Here is a 14,139-nt window from a genome sequence, read left to right on the forward strand (position 1 = left end):
ACCGAACGATCTACTTGTAAAAAAGTGCATGCTATAGAAGAAATTAATGTTTTGAGTGGAAAGATGGATGAGCTTATGAGATTGTTTGCTATTAATAGTTCTTCTATTGATCCCAATGATATGCCTTTATCTACCTTGATTGAGAATAATAATTAAGCTATGGATGTGAATTTTGTTGGTAGGAATAATTTTGGAAATAATGCTTATAGAGGAAACTTTAATTCTAGACCGTTCCCTAGTAATTCCTCTAATAATTATGGAAATTCCTACAATAATTCTTATGGTAATTTTAATAACATGCCCTCTGATTTTGAGAATAGTGTGAAAGAATTTATGATTTCTCAAAAGAATTTTAATGCTTTGCTTGAAGAAAAATTGCTCAAAATTGATGATTTGGCTAGGAACGTTGATAGACTTTCGCTTGATGTTGATTCTCTTAAACATAGATCTTCTCCTCCTAAGCAAGATATCAATGAGTCTCTCAAAGTAATGTGAATTTCCATTGACGAGTGCAAGGAAAGAACCGCTAGATTGCGTGCTAAGAAAGATAGCTTTATAAAGGCGTGTTCTTCTAGTTTCCATGAAAATAATGATGAAGATCTTAAAATTATTGATGTGTCCCCTATTAGATCTTTGTTTTGCAATATGAATCTTGATAATAATGGGACTGGAGATGAGTCAACTTTATCTAGAAGGCGTCCCAAAAATTCGAAGTTTTTAGATCTTGATGCTAAATTTGGTAAAAGTGGGATTGGAGAGGTCATGACTGTCAGGACCCCGACTCAATGCCACATCGATCTAGCATGTAACACCTCATATCACTTTGCGGCCTCACGCACGGTATTCCCACGGGTGTCGTCTTACCTTTGCCCGGGACCGTTTGCGTCTTTTGGCACACGTATATGATAGTGTCGCTAGCATCCATATGATAAGGAGCCCGGGCTGACATGGCTAGTCGTAAACCCAAAGAGGCACAAACTTACAGGGACAGGCATCCATGACCCAGCATCGAACGTGTCGGTCATCAGCGAGTGAATCCAGGCTGTAGCGCTGGGCTAGCAGGACTCCGGTGAACCGGGCTGTAGCGGGCTAACAGGACTCCGGTATTCATCGCGTGACATTTCCCCGAAGGGACAGACACAGGAACGAAGAAGGACACATGCCGGCCAGCCTAAGTGTTCCGGAGCAGTAGCAAGCTACCCTGGCTCGGTGGAAACACTAGGAGACATTTCCCGGTAAGAGGGGCTACTAAGGATAAACAACTAGATAGTCAGATCCCACACATACCAAGCATTTCAATAACATACACACAATATGCTCGATATGTGCAAGTAAAACATGGCATCACAACATGACTCTACGACACAAGTATTTAATCAATAGGCTCCGAGGAGCGAGATATTACAAACAGGGGGTCTCACGACCCAACATTCAGAGCATACAAATCAAGCACAAGCGGAAGCTATCATGTCTGAGTACAGACATCTATAAATGAAAAGGGCTGAGAAGCCTGACTATCTATCAGATCCTGCCGAGGGCACAAGATCATAGCCGAGGTATCAAGCTAAACGTCGAAGTCCACGCGGAACTACTAGCGAGACCGAAGTCTCTCTGCAAAAACATAAAATAGGCAAACGTGAGTACAAATGTACCCAGCAAGACTTACATCAGAACTAACTACATATGCATCATTATCAACAAAGGGGATGGTGGGGTTTAACTGCAGCAAGCCAGCTTTGACTCGGTGGCTATCCTGAACTACGACTGCAAGCAACTCTTTTGAGGTGACGCACACGAGTCCACATATTCACCATATCAATACACCACTATGGATCCGCTCCCGTCTCCCTACGAGAACGCCATCCATAGCATTCACGCTTATCTTGCGTATTTTAGAGTATCCACTTTCACTTGTCTATGAACTGATATAAGCAACCCAGAAGTCCTTTTCCGCGGACACAGCTATTCGAATAGATGATGTTAACCCTGCAGGGGTGTACTTCTTCACACACGCTCTCACCACTTACCGCCGTTTACACGACATGTACTCGGCAACCTTCAAGCGGAAGCCCAACGTGGGTGTCGGCCACGGCCTACCTAAACACTCGAGTCTCTAGTCCAGGTTTATCGCCTATTTGGGTTCCATCCATGAGGAGATCCGGCCGGAGTTTCGCTCACAGCCCCAAACGATGTGAACAGGGTTTCGTGACACCAAATGGGCGCCCGGTATACCCGGCCACGTGCCTACCGCATCACAACCCACCCCTCCGATCAGCGCTGCCCACGGCCTCCAGCATACTACAAACACCAGAAACTACTTGCAACTCCTGGACAGAGGACAAGGGTGATCAAGAATCTGAGAGGGTCCATTGGTTTCGGGCCCAATGCGTGGTAGTAGCTGAATCATGGATCACAAACACAGAACTCAGTTCCTGAGGACGGCTGCAATGAGACAACCCACCATGTACTCCTACATGGCCTCTCATCGCTACCTTTACCAAATCGTGTTCACACACTTAGCTCACACACAGTAGGACATGTTCACACACCTCTGATTCATCCCCGATGAATCAGACCTGACTCAACTCTAAGCAGTAGCAGGCATGACAAACAAGCATGAATGAGTAGGCACAACAGGGCTCAAACAACTCCTACTCATGCTAGTGGGTTTCATCTATTTACTGTGGCATGACAGGTCATGCAAAGGATAAAGGGGTTCAGCTACCGCAGCAAGTAACAGTTGAATCGTTGTTGTCTTAATGCAGTAAAAGAGAGCAGGACGAGAGAGTAGGATTGTATCGGAATGAACAAGGGGGTTTTGCTTGCCTGGCACTTCTGAAGATAACATTGAGTCTTCATCAGTGTCAACGATCACATCATCGGTATCACGTCTATCGAGAGGGGACAAATACCGGCAACACAGAAGGGAACACAATCAATGCAATGCACAATATGATGCATGATCATGACATGGCAAAATGAATGTGTTTTGGGCTAATGCATCTAGCAACAAGTTAAATGGGGTTGGTTTGAATACAAGATTCAAATTCAAACTCCATATGTGATTATTCAGATGCCATTTATATGATTTGTGCTAAACAGCACCTATAAGTTGTTCTAACATGCATGAAAATAGTACAGATGGATAGATTGGATTTTTCTGATCATTTTTCATATATAATTTATCTCATTTGGAGGTACGGTTGAATTTCTATGATTTTTAGAAGCTTTTACAATTTTCTGGAATTTCCTGAATAATATAAATCCAGAAATGAATTATGGCGTCAGCACCACGTCACTGTGACGTCAGCAGAGTCAACTGGGATGGCTCGGGTCAAACCTGACGTGTGGGGGCCACACATCAGTGACACATGACCTAATCCCGGTCAAACCCAGCGCTGACTGGGGTTTGACCAGGGGTGGGGCCTACTGTCAGTGGCTGTAGGTGGTTTAGTTAGTTGGATTAGCTCCTAATGATGGAGCCATGTCGGCTAGTGACGCCGGCGACCACGGCGACAGCGAGACCTCGCCGGAGTTGCTCGGGACGGCGCTACAGGGCACCGTTTTGCTCGGGGTTTGCGGCTACAGCGAGCTGGAAGACTCGCGCATCCAGTGGTGGTGGCGGCAGCAGCTACGGTGGTCGGAATCGACGGCAGCGACCAAATCGGCGGCGGCCGGAGCTCGGGCATCGCCTAAGACGATGCTATGGTGCAGCTACGGACGAACCGATGGAAGTTTTCGGCTCCTGGGAACATCTCGAGCCCGAGGGCGTGCTCAGACGCGAGCTAAGACATTTGTGGCCACGGCGGTGCCATGGCCGGCGGCGAGGAGCGCTCGGCAAGGTGGTTAGGGCGGTTAGGGGAGGCAATCGAGCATGGGGTTAGAGGGAAAAGGGTCGTGGCCTCACAACGGTTGCAGGGGCCGTAGAAGCGGGCTCGGGGAAGCGATGATGGTGGCGAATCGACGGCGAAGATCCTCGGCGGCCGGAGATGGGGAAGACGGCGTGGGCGGCGATGCAGGGCGTCCGGCGGGGCATGGGTTGGTGGAGAGGAAGAGGGGGTCGAGGCGGAGCCTTTGGGCGCAACGATGAGGCGAGGCAGTGGCTGTGGCCACGGCGATGCTCGTCGGCGGCGGTGGCTCCGTTCGGGTGAGAGGGAGAGAGAGCAGAGGAGAGGATGGGGACGAGAGAGTGAGCGACGATTCGAGGAGGGGTGCGTGGCGTCGCTAGAGGGCTCGGGGAGGAAGCAGGAGGTGGCCAGGGATGCAGGAGGTGGCCGAGGCAGCGTCGGCGCCCGTCAGCCACGCGCGCTGCCTACTGGCCCGGGGAAGACGACAGGAGGGGAGCCCCTGGTGGGCTGGGCCGGCTGGAGGAGCTGGGCCAGGTGGGCTGAGGTGAGCGCCAGGTAGTCCTCTGCTCTTTCTATTTCTGTTTAATTATCTATTTTGTTTTGTGTTGTTTTAGTTTAGTAAAATACTAAACCATTTTATAAAATCCTGAAAATAGTTATGTGGCTAGAGTTAAAATATACCAAACCACATAAAATTTTTCCAGTATTATTGGACATATATTATTTATATATCAAATATATATCCAATGCAAATAGTTATTGAATTAATTCAAAGGCCCCAAAATAATAACTCTGAGACACCAAAAATATTGTTTTGAGTTTTACCTCTTTGCAATATTTTCAGAGACTAAGAGGAACATTTTCTTGGACTTCTTTGAGAGGATTTTAATGTTGATCATTTTTAGAAGGTTTCTGAGGCTTTGAAAATCCCTCAATTCAAATTTCATTTGAATTAAAACATGATGCTCACATGAGGTCTGGCCTAGTGCATAACAGGACCAGGGATGTGACAACTCACCCCCACTAACAAAAATCTCGTCCCGAGATTCAAGCGTAGGGTAAGGTGAAGGGGAAACGCAAACTAGTATAATCTTCACGATCCAGGGTGCACTTCATAAGAACGTTGATTCGATCACCATCTTTGTCTCGATGCCTTCCTCTGAGAACTCCAACTAACATGACAACGAGAGGAAAGGAAAGACCCTAAAAGAATCGTTCTTCTCGAAGGTCGAACAACTCAGGATTAACTCTCGGAATGAAACATAGCAACATCTCTCGAGCTGAGAGATGAAGCACACATCCATAGGAATGGAGTGAAGCAGATGACAAAGGTTCACTAGGTAGACAACAATTCCAGACTTAAGAATGTGGTGACCGGTTGTCAACATAGCAAGGAGTTGAATTGCCATGATACCATAACGATGCACCTTAGGAAGGTGACTCGTAGAAATATCCCCTTAAGTGGCAAAAAGAATTACCTTTGATTCAGAGATCATTGAAACTCTTTAAACCAGCCTAAGGCAATTCTCGAGCGATCGTTTGGAGGGGGTCGGTAGAATGGCATACTCGGACTTGGATGATGTGGATTACCTTGTTGAAGACAACGTAATGGATGATTTTGCTTATCACCAGAAATGGAAGGGACCCATGGTAGAATGGCACATTGGCGGTGCAAGCTAGGAACAAAATGCAAATGCTGGGAATGATTCTGGTAACTGGGGAAGAACCCAACAATAGAGAGTGAATTCACTGTTTGAGAAGGTCATAGCATTGCCGAGGAAACTGAGAGCACTCCAGTTAGTGTCGATGATAACACCTAGCGCTTGTGCGTGCTCTCAAGAACTTGAGCATTTCCATATTCATCAGGGTTTTACCAATATCCGTGTCAAGGATCCTGGCAACACAACTTGCTACCACGATGAATGATGATGGATGATGCAGATGCAAAGGAAGATAACACTTCTCAGATTTCATCTTAGCGAGGCCAAGGAAATAAAATCTGGATGATCGACCGAGGGACATTTAGCACTCCGCTTCTAATGTTCTCCTTGATGTGCTAGTGTAAACCATTCATAGATATGGTTTGATATCTAGAACATCAAGTAAAGGTCGGACTTCGGGAGCACAAGAATCCATAAGGAACAACTAGGGAGGTAAATCCTACGAAATCCTTATGGGGAAGGTGGCCAACTTCCTCAATCAAGATATTATAATAACAGGTCTTCCGGCTGGGTGTGTTGGCCACGACATCCACTTTACCGGTTTCCGAGGGACCGATATTATAGTTCTTGGGAAATGTTCCAAACCATCATATCTACCTGAGATTCAGATCTGGTTGGCGTCAGGATATTCCAGACTCATCGAGCCTAGGAAGAAAAATGAAAGTTTGCAACACAAATCGACGAGATGACGTTGCGAGATTCTCGGGAAATGGACTACGATAGCGAGCTCCAAAACATGAGCTGGTTCTGCTACACACATGTGAACACGCTGTCCCAGACAAGCATGACCACATAGTAGTCTTACAATAAAACACTACCGAGTTCTGGTTGGGAACCATCACCGTGGATAACGAAGTCCTTGCATAAGTCATATGATTAGCTCTTATGAAGGAACTTCTTCTCCTTGAACAAATCAATCAGTGGCTTGGTGTGCTCGGGACACATATGGAATGAAGGTTGCAAGTCTCCAGACCACAGAATACTTCGCATGTGTGCATGACTGATTTGGGATGATTCCAAGGAAACAAAACAATCTTCCTTGAATTCATGGCGGCAACTTGCATCAGATGCACATGAATTAGGGGAAGTCACTACTTTCATCCAAACATATGCTTCATGAACGAAACACGAAGAAATGCTTACACAAGTTTTCAACACTAGGTTGATGTTCAACATGATTCATGGGGGGAGACAAAATGCTACTGATGGGCTCAACAGCAACTCATCGGAATTTCCATATCATTGTACTTCCACCATCATGTGAACACGGTGATAGCATTGGTCAGACCAAAGATGTAATGGTGTATGCTCGAGGGATCAACCACGAGTAAGACAACATTACGAGCATCGTTGGTACTGATTTGATTTGACGATAGCCCACACTCAAATCAAGGGATTGATAAGACAATAGGTCCAGCAACTGATCACAGGGACCAATCGATGAAGATATCATCTTTCTTCAACACACACTACACAAGAATATACCTTTTGAACGAGCTAAGTCAGGCAAGCTTTTATCTTCCAACTCTCCAAGTTGTTGTTTAGCTTAACCAACTAGCTCAGGGGTATCCAACACGGATTCTTGGAGAAAGGGTGGTTTACAATAAACCATCTTGATCACGAAATCAACATAGCGGTCAGGTGACAACCTGGTAATACTTCCGAGAAGATATTCGAAAAATCACAAACCACCGATATGTTACTAAGCTCGAGAACAATCTTGCTTTTCAGGGCAAGACAATATGATCAAATGAGTGAGGACTTGACAAGATCCTAACTCATCAATCGAAGGGTGCACCGAAATAAGGACTAGGTAGCACGATCAGTCTTAGAAGGATGATTCAAAAACCAACATGCTAAGAATGAAGTTATTATCCTTTAACTACCAAGCAACAGAGTTGCTAGCAGTATTGATTTCACACACCATGATTCATTTGTCGGCATTCCGGTTACAATAACACAGGAACCGAGGAATGAACAATGATGGTAAGAAGTATCACTGTACCAAGAGTTCATAGGATGGTGTGCAATTCCTATAACAATCCCGATATAAAGATGGTAATACTCCAAGGTAGAACAGAGCAAAAGCTGGATTAGCAATTTGTTCTGCGGAGCACAACTTCTTTGACCCAATCCTGGATATCGAAGAGGTACTGGAGTTTGTTTCTCCTAGTCATTCCGCGATAGAATGGCTTGACGGACCACAAGAGTAATAGGCATCGATAAACGAACGCATGCATACTCTTGACTATCAATTGATAGACGAAGGTCAGTAGACAACTAAAGAGGGACAACTCAAAGGAACATATAACTTTTTGAGTTGTGGATTCATAGATTAGTATGTCGAACCAGGTTCAACAGGTTTCTTCCGGATAACCCATGCAGAAAGGTTGAGCTGGCAGAGTCACAATATAGCATGGAGAACTCATCGAGAGCACTCTTGTTGTCATCTTTTGGTTCAGAAGAACTTCTGCCAAGAATGGTTCATGGTAATTGGAAAAAGGATGTATCATGAACCTCGAGGATTATGTCAAAGGTTACTAATATCCTAAAGGAACTAGCAACACTATCAACATGATGTAGGTAGGGTGAATCTCGGGTTCAAAACCCAGGAGTAGAATACCTACTACTAAGTAGCATCATGGAATGCTTTCGAGAATAAAGGCCAGAATCATCACACTAGGACACCAATCATGGCTAGACCACTAGATGATCCCCTAAGGCACCTAGGGTCATAATAATAATTCCAACATAAATGTCAAGGCAATAGAATACCTCATCTCAACAATTTGTGTGATTAACCTGGCCTAAAAGACATTGAAACCAGAGGAAAAGGATTTTGCAAATGCATCAGACTCTTTGGAAACTTGGGATGACTCGGACAACATAACGGCTGTAAATGCTCAGAAAAGATTTGAGACATCCACAAAAATGGTGGCATAACCACTCAGAAGCACAATATCAAGGTCTCAAGATCAATAATTAACATACAGAGGTAGAAACTGAACTGAGGCTTAATCCAACAATCTTATAAGTCTACGGATTAGTAACACGTCATCCTGATAGATAGATGAGAAGACCTAGTTCCTTAACCCCGTAGGAAAGATAAGATGACTCAGATCAGAAGGGCATAAGGTATAAGGAGTAAAAAGAGCCTTACGTTCCATCCACAATCAATTCCCTTATATAACTAAAGAATTTCTAGACTCAACTTCGACCAGTTTGGCTTGGTAATCCTACAGGCAGTCAAGCTCTGATACCAACGCTGTCAGGACCCCGACTCAATGCCACATCGATCTAGCATGTAACACCTCATATCACTTTGCGGCCTCACGCACGGTATTCCCACGGGTGTCGTCTTACCTTTGCCCGGGACCGTTTGCGTCTTTTGGCACACGTATATGATAGTGTCGCTAGCATCCATATGATAAGGAGCCCGGGCTGACATGGCTAGTCGTAAACCCAAAGTGGCACAAACTTACAGGGACAGGCATCCATGACCCAGCATCGAACGTGTCGGTCATCAGCGAGTGAATCCAGGCTGTAGCGCTGGGCTAGCAGGACTCCGGTGAACCGGGCTGTAGCGGGCTAACAGGACTCCGGTATTCATCGCGTGACATTTCCCCGAAGGGACAGACACAGGAACGAAGAAGGACACATGCCGGCCAGCCTAAGTGTTCCGGAGCAGTAGCAAGCTACCCTGGCTCAGTGGAAACACTAGGAGACATTTCCCGGTAAGAGGGGCTACTAAGGATAAACAACTAGATAGTCAGATCCCACACATACCAAGCATTTCAATAACATACACACAATATGCTCGATATGTGCAAGTACAACATGGCATCACAACATGACTCTACGACACAAGTATTTAATCAATAGGCTCCGAGGAGCGAGATATTACAAACAGGGGGTCTCACGACCCAACATTCAGAGCATACAAATCAAGCACAAGCGGAAGCTATCATGTCTGAGTACAGACATCTATAAATGAAAAGGGCTGAGAAGCCTGACTATCTATCAGATCAAGCCGAGGGCACAAGATCGTAGCTGAGGTATCAAGCTAAACGTCGAAGTCCACGCGGAACTACTAGCGAGACTGAAGTCTCTCTGCAAAAACATAAAATAGGCAAACGTGAGTACAAATGTACCCAGCAAGACTTACATCAGAACTAACTACATATGCATCATTATCAACAAAGGGGATGGTGGGGTTTAACTGCAGCAAGCCAGCTTTGACTCGGTGGCTATCCTGAACTACGACTGCAAGCAACTCTTTTGAGGTGACGCACACGAGTCCACATATTCACCATATCAATACACCACTATGGATCCACTCCCGTCTCCCTACGAGAACGCCATCCATAGCACTCACGCTTATCTTGCGTATTTTAGAGTATCCACTTTCACTTGTCTATGAACTGATATAAGCAACCCAGAAGTCCTTTTCTGCGGACACGGCTATTCGAATAGATGATGTTAACCCTGCAGGGGTGTACTTCTTCACACACGCTCTCACCACTTACCGCCGTTTACACGACATGTACTCGGCAACCTTCAAGCGGAAGCCCAACGTGGGTGTCGGCCACGGCCTACCTAAACACTCGAGTCTCTAGTCCAGGTTTATCGCCTATTCGGGTTCCATCCATGAGGAGATCCGGCCGGAGTTTCGCTCACAGCCCCAAACGATGTGAACAGGGTTCCGTGACACCAAACGGGCGCCCGGTATACCGGCCACGTGCCTACCGCATCACAGCCCACCCCTCCGGTCAGCGCTGCCCACGGCCTCCAGCATACTACAAACACCAGAAACTACTTGCAACTCCTGGACAGAGGACAAGGGTGATCAAGAATCCGAGAGGGTCCATTGGTTTCGGGCCCAATGCGTGGTAGTAGCTGAATCATGGATCACAAACACAGAACTCAGTTCCTGAGGACGGCTGCAATGAGACAACCCACCATGTACTCCTACATGGCCTCTCATCGCTACCTTTACCAAATCGTGTTCACACACTTAGCTCACACACAGTAGGACATGTTCACACACCTCTGATTCATCCCCGATGAATCAGACCTGACTCAACTCTAAGCAGTAGCAGGCATGACAAACAAGCATGAATGAGTAGGCACAACAGGGCTCAAACAACTCCTACTCATGCTAGTGGGTTTCATCTATTTACTGTGGCATGACAGGTCATGCAAAGGATAAAGGGGTTCAGCTACCGCAGCAAGTAATAGTTGAATCGTTGTTGTCTTAATGCAGTAAAAGAGAGCAGGGCGAGAGAGTAGGATTGTATCGGAATGAACAAGGGGGTTTTGCTTGCCTGGCACTTCTGAAGATAACATTGAGTCTTCATCAGTGTCAACGATCACATCATCGGTATCACGTCTATCGAGAGGGGACAAATACCGGCAACACAGAAGGGAACACAGTCAATGCAATGCACAATATGATGCATGATCATGACATGGCAAAATGAATGTGTTTTGGGCTAATGCATCTAGCAACAAGTTAAATGGGGTTGGTTTGAATACAAGATTCAAATTCAAACTCCATATGTGATTATTCAGATGCCATTTATATGATTTGTGCTAAACAGCACCTATAAGTTGTTCTAACATGCATGAAAATAGTACAGATGGATAGATTGGATTTTTCTGATCATTTTTCATATATAATTTATCTCATTTGGAGGTACGGTTGAATTTCTATGATTTTTAGAATTTTTTCAATTTTCTGGAATTTCCTGAATAATATAAATCCAGAAATGAATTATGGCGTCAGCACCACGTCACTGTGACGTCAGCAGAGTCAACTGGGCTGGCTCGGGTCAAACCTGACGTGTGGGGGCCACACGTCAGTGACACATGACCTAATCCCGGTCAAACCCAGCGCTGACTGGGGTTTGACCAGGGGTGGGGCCTACTGTCAGTGGCTATAGGTGGTTTATTTAGTTGGATTAGCTCCTAATGACGGAGCCACGTCGGCTAGTGATGCCGGCGACCACGGCGACGGCGCTACAGGGCACCGTTTTGCTCGGGGTTTGCGGCTACAGCGCGCTGGAAGACTCGCGCATCCAGTGGTGGTGGCGGCAGCAGCTGCGGTGGTCGGAATCGACGACGGTGACCAAATCGGCGGCGGCCGGAGCTCGGGCATCGCCTAAGACGATGCTATGGTGCAGCTACGGACGAACCGATGGAATTTTTCGGCTCCTGGGAACATCTCGAGCCCGAGGGCGTGCTCAGACGCGAGCTAAGACATCTGTGGCCACGGCGGTGCCATGGCTGGCGGCGAGGAGCGCTCGGCAAGGTGGTTAGGGCGGTTAGGGGAGGCAATCGAGCATGGGGTTAGAGGGAAAAGGGTCGTGGCCTCACAGCGGTTGCAGGGGCCGTAGAAGCGGGCTCGGGGAAGCGATGATTGTGGCGAATCGACGGCGAAGATCCTCGGCGGCCAGAGATGGGGAAGACGGCGTGGGCGGCGATGCAGGGCGTCCGGCGGGGCATGGGTTGGTGGAGAGGAAGAGGGGGTCGAGGCGGAGCCTTTGGGCGCAACGACGAGGCGAGGCAGTGGCTGTGGCCACGGCGACGCTCGTCGGCGGTGGTGGCTCCGTTCGGGTGAGAGGGAGAGAGAGCAGAGGAGAGGATGGGGACGAGAGAGTGAGCGACGGTTCGAGGAGGGGTGCGTGGCGTCGCTAGAGGGCTCGAGGAGGAAGCAGGAGGTGGCCAGGGATGCAGGAGGTGGCCGAGGCAGCGTCGACGCCCGTCGGCCACGCGCGCTGCCTACTGGCGCGGGGAAGACGACAGGAGGGGAGCCCCTGGTGGGCTGGGCCGGCTGGAGGAGCTGGGCCAGGTGGGTTGAGGTGAGCGCCAGGTAGTCCTCTGCTCTTTCTATTTCTGTTTAATTATCTATTTTGTTCTGTGTTGTTTTAGTTTAGTAAAATACTAAACCATTTTATAAAATCCTGAAAATAGTTATGTGGCTAGAGTTAAAATATACCAAACCACATAAAAATGTTCCAGTATTATTGGACATATATTATTTATATATCAAATATATATCCAATGCAAATAGTTATTGAATTAATTCAAAGGCCCCAAAATAATAACTCTGAGACACCAAAAATATTGTTTTGAGTTTTACCTCTTTGCAATATTTTCAGAGACTAAGAGGAACATTTTCTTGGACTTCTTTGAGAGGATTTTAATGTTGATCTTTTTTAGAAGGTTTCTGAGGCTTTGAAAATCCCTCAATTCAAATTTCATTTGAATTAAAACATGATGCTCACATGAGGTCTGGCCTAGTGCATAACAGGACCAGGGATGTGACACTGACTTTAAATAGCATTGAACCCACTATCTCGGATTTCAAGGAATTTGATTATGATAATTGTTCTTTAGAAATTTGTATTTCCTTGTTGCAATCCGTTGTTAATTCTCCTCATGCTTATAGTCATAATAAATCTTTTACCAAACATATTGTTGATGCCTTGATGCAATCTTTTGATGAAAAACTTAATTTGGAGGTTTCTATACCTAGAAAACTTAATGATGAGTGGAAACCTACGATAAAGATTAAAATTAAAGATCATGAGTGTTTTGCTTTGTGTGATTTGGGTGCTAGTGTTTCCACGATTCCGAAAACTTTATGTGATATTCTAGGTTTCCATGGTCTTGATGATTGCTCTTTAAATTTGCATCTTGCGGATTCCACCATTAAAAAGCCAATAGGAAGGATCAATGATGTCCTTATTGTTGCAAATAGAAATTTGGTGCCCGTTGATTTTATCGTTCTTGATATAGATTGCAATCTTTCTTGCCCTATTATTCTTGGTAGACCTTTCCTTAAAACGATTGATGCGATTATTGATATGAATGAAGGAAATATTAGATTCCAATTTCCATTAAAGAAAGGCATGGAACACTTTCCAAGAAAGAAAGTCAAATTACCTTATGAATCTATCATGCGAGCTACCTATTAATCAAGTGCCAAAGGTGGCAACACTTAGATCTATCTTCGCTTTTATGCCTAGCTAGGGGCGTTAAACGATAGCGCTAGTTGGGAGGCAACCCAATTTTCTTTGTGTTTCTTGTTTTTGTTCCTGTTTAGGAATAAATTTTGCATATAACTTCTGTTTAGATGTGGTTTCATCTTTTAATTAGTGTTTGTGCCAAGTAGAACCTATAGGATAACCTATGATATGAGTTGATTTGATTCTGCTGAAAAACAGAAACTTTGCACTCACGAGAAAAAATTCAATAAATCACAGGAACGTGATTGTGCATTGATTCTTTTTGATGCTCATCAATAAACAAATTGTTTAGGACTTCATATTTTGTTATGATTTTTAAGCTTCCAGAAGTTTGCGTTAGCTACAGATTACTACAGACTGTTCTGTTTTTGACAAATTCTGTTTTTCGTGTGTTGTTTGCTTATTTTGATGCATCTATGGCTAGTATGTAAGGGTATGAACCATAGAGAACTTGGAATACAGTAGGTTTAACACAAAAATAAAGAAAGAATGAGTTGATTACAGTACCTTATGTGGTGGTTTTGTTTTCTTTCACTAACG

The sequence above is a fragment of the Triticum aestivum genome, chromosome 7B (genome assembly GCF_018294505.1).
Source record: "Triticum aestivum cultivar Chinese Spring chromosome 7B, IWGSC CS RefSeq v2.1, whole genome shotgun sequence".
Lineage (NCBI taxonomy): Eukaryota > Viridiplantae > Streptophyta > Magnoliopsida > Poales > Poaceae > Triticum > Triticum aestivum.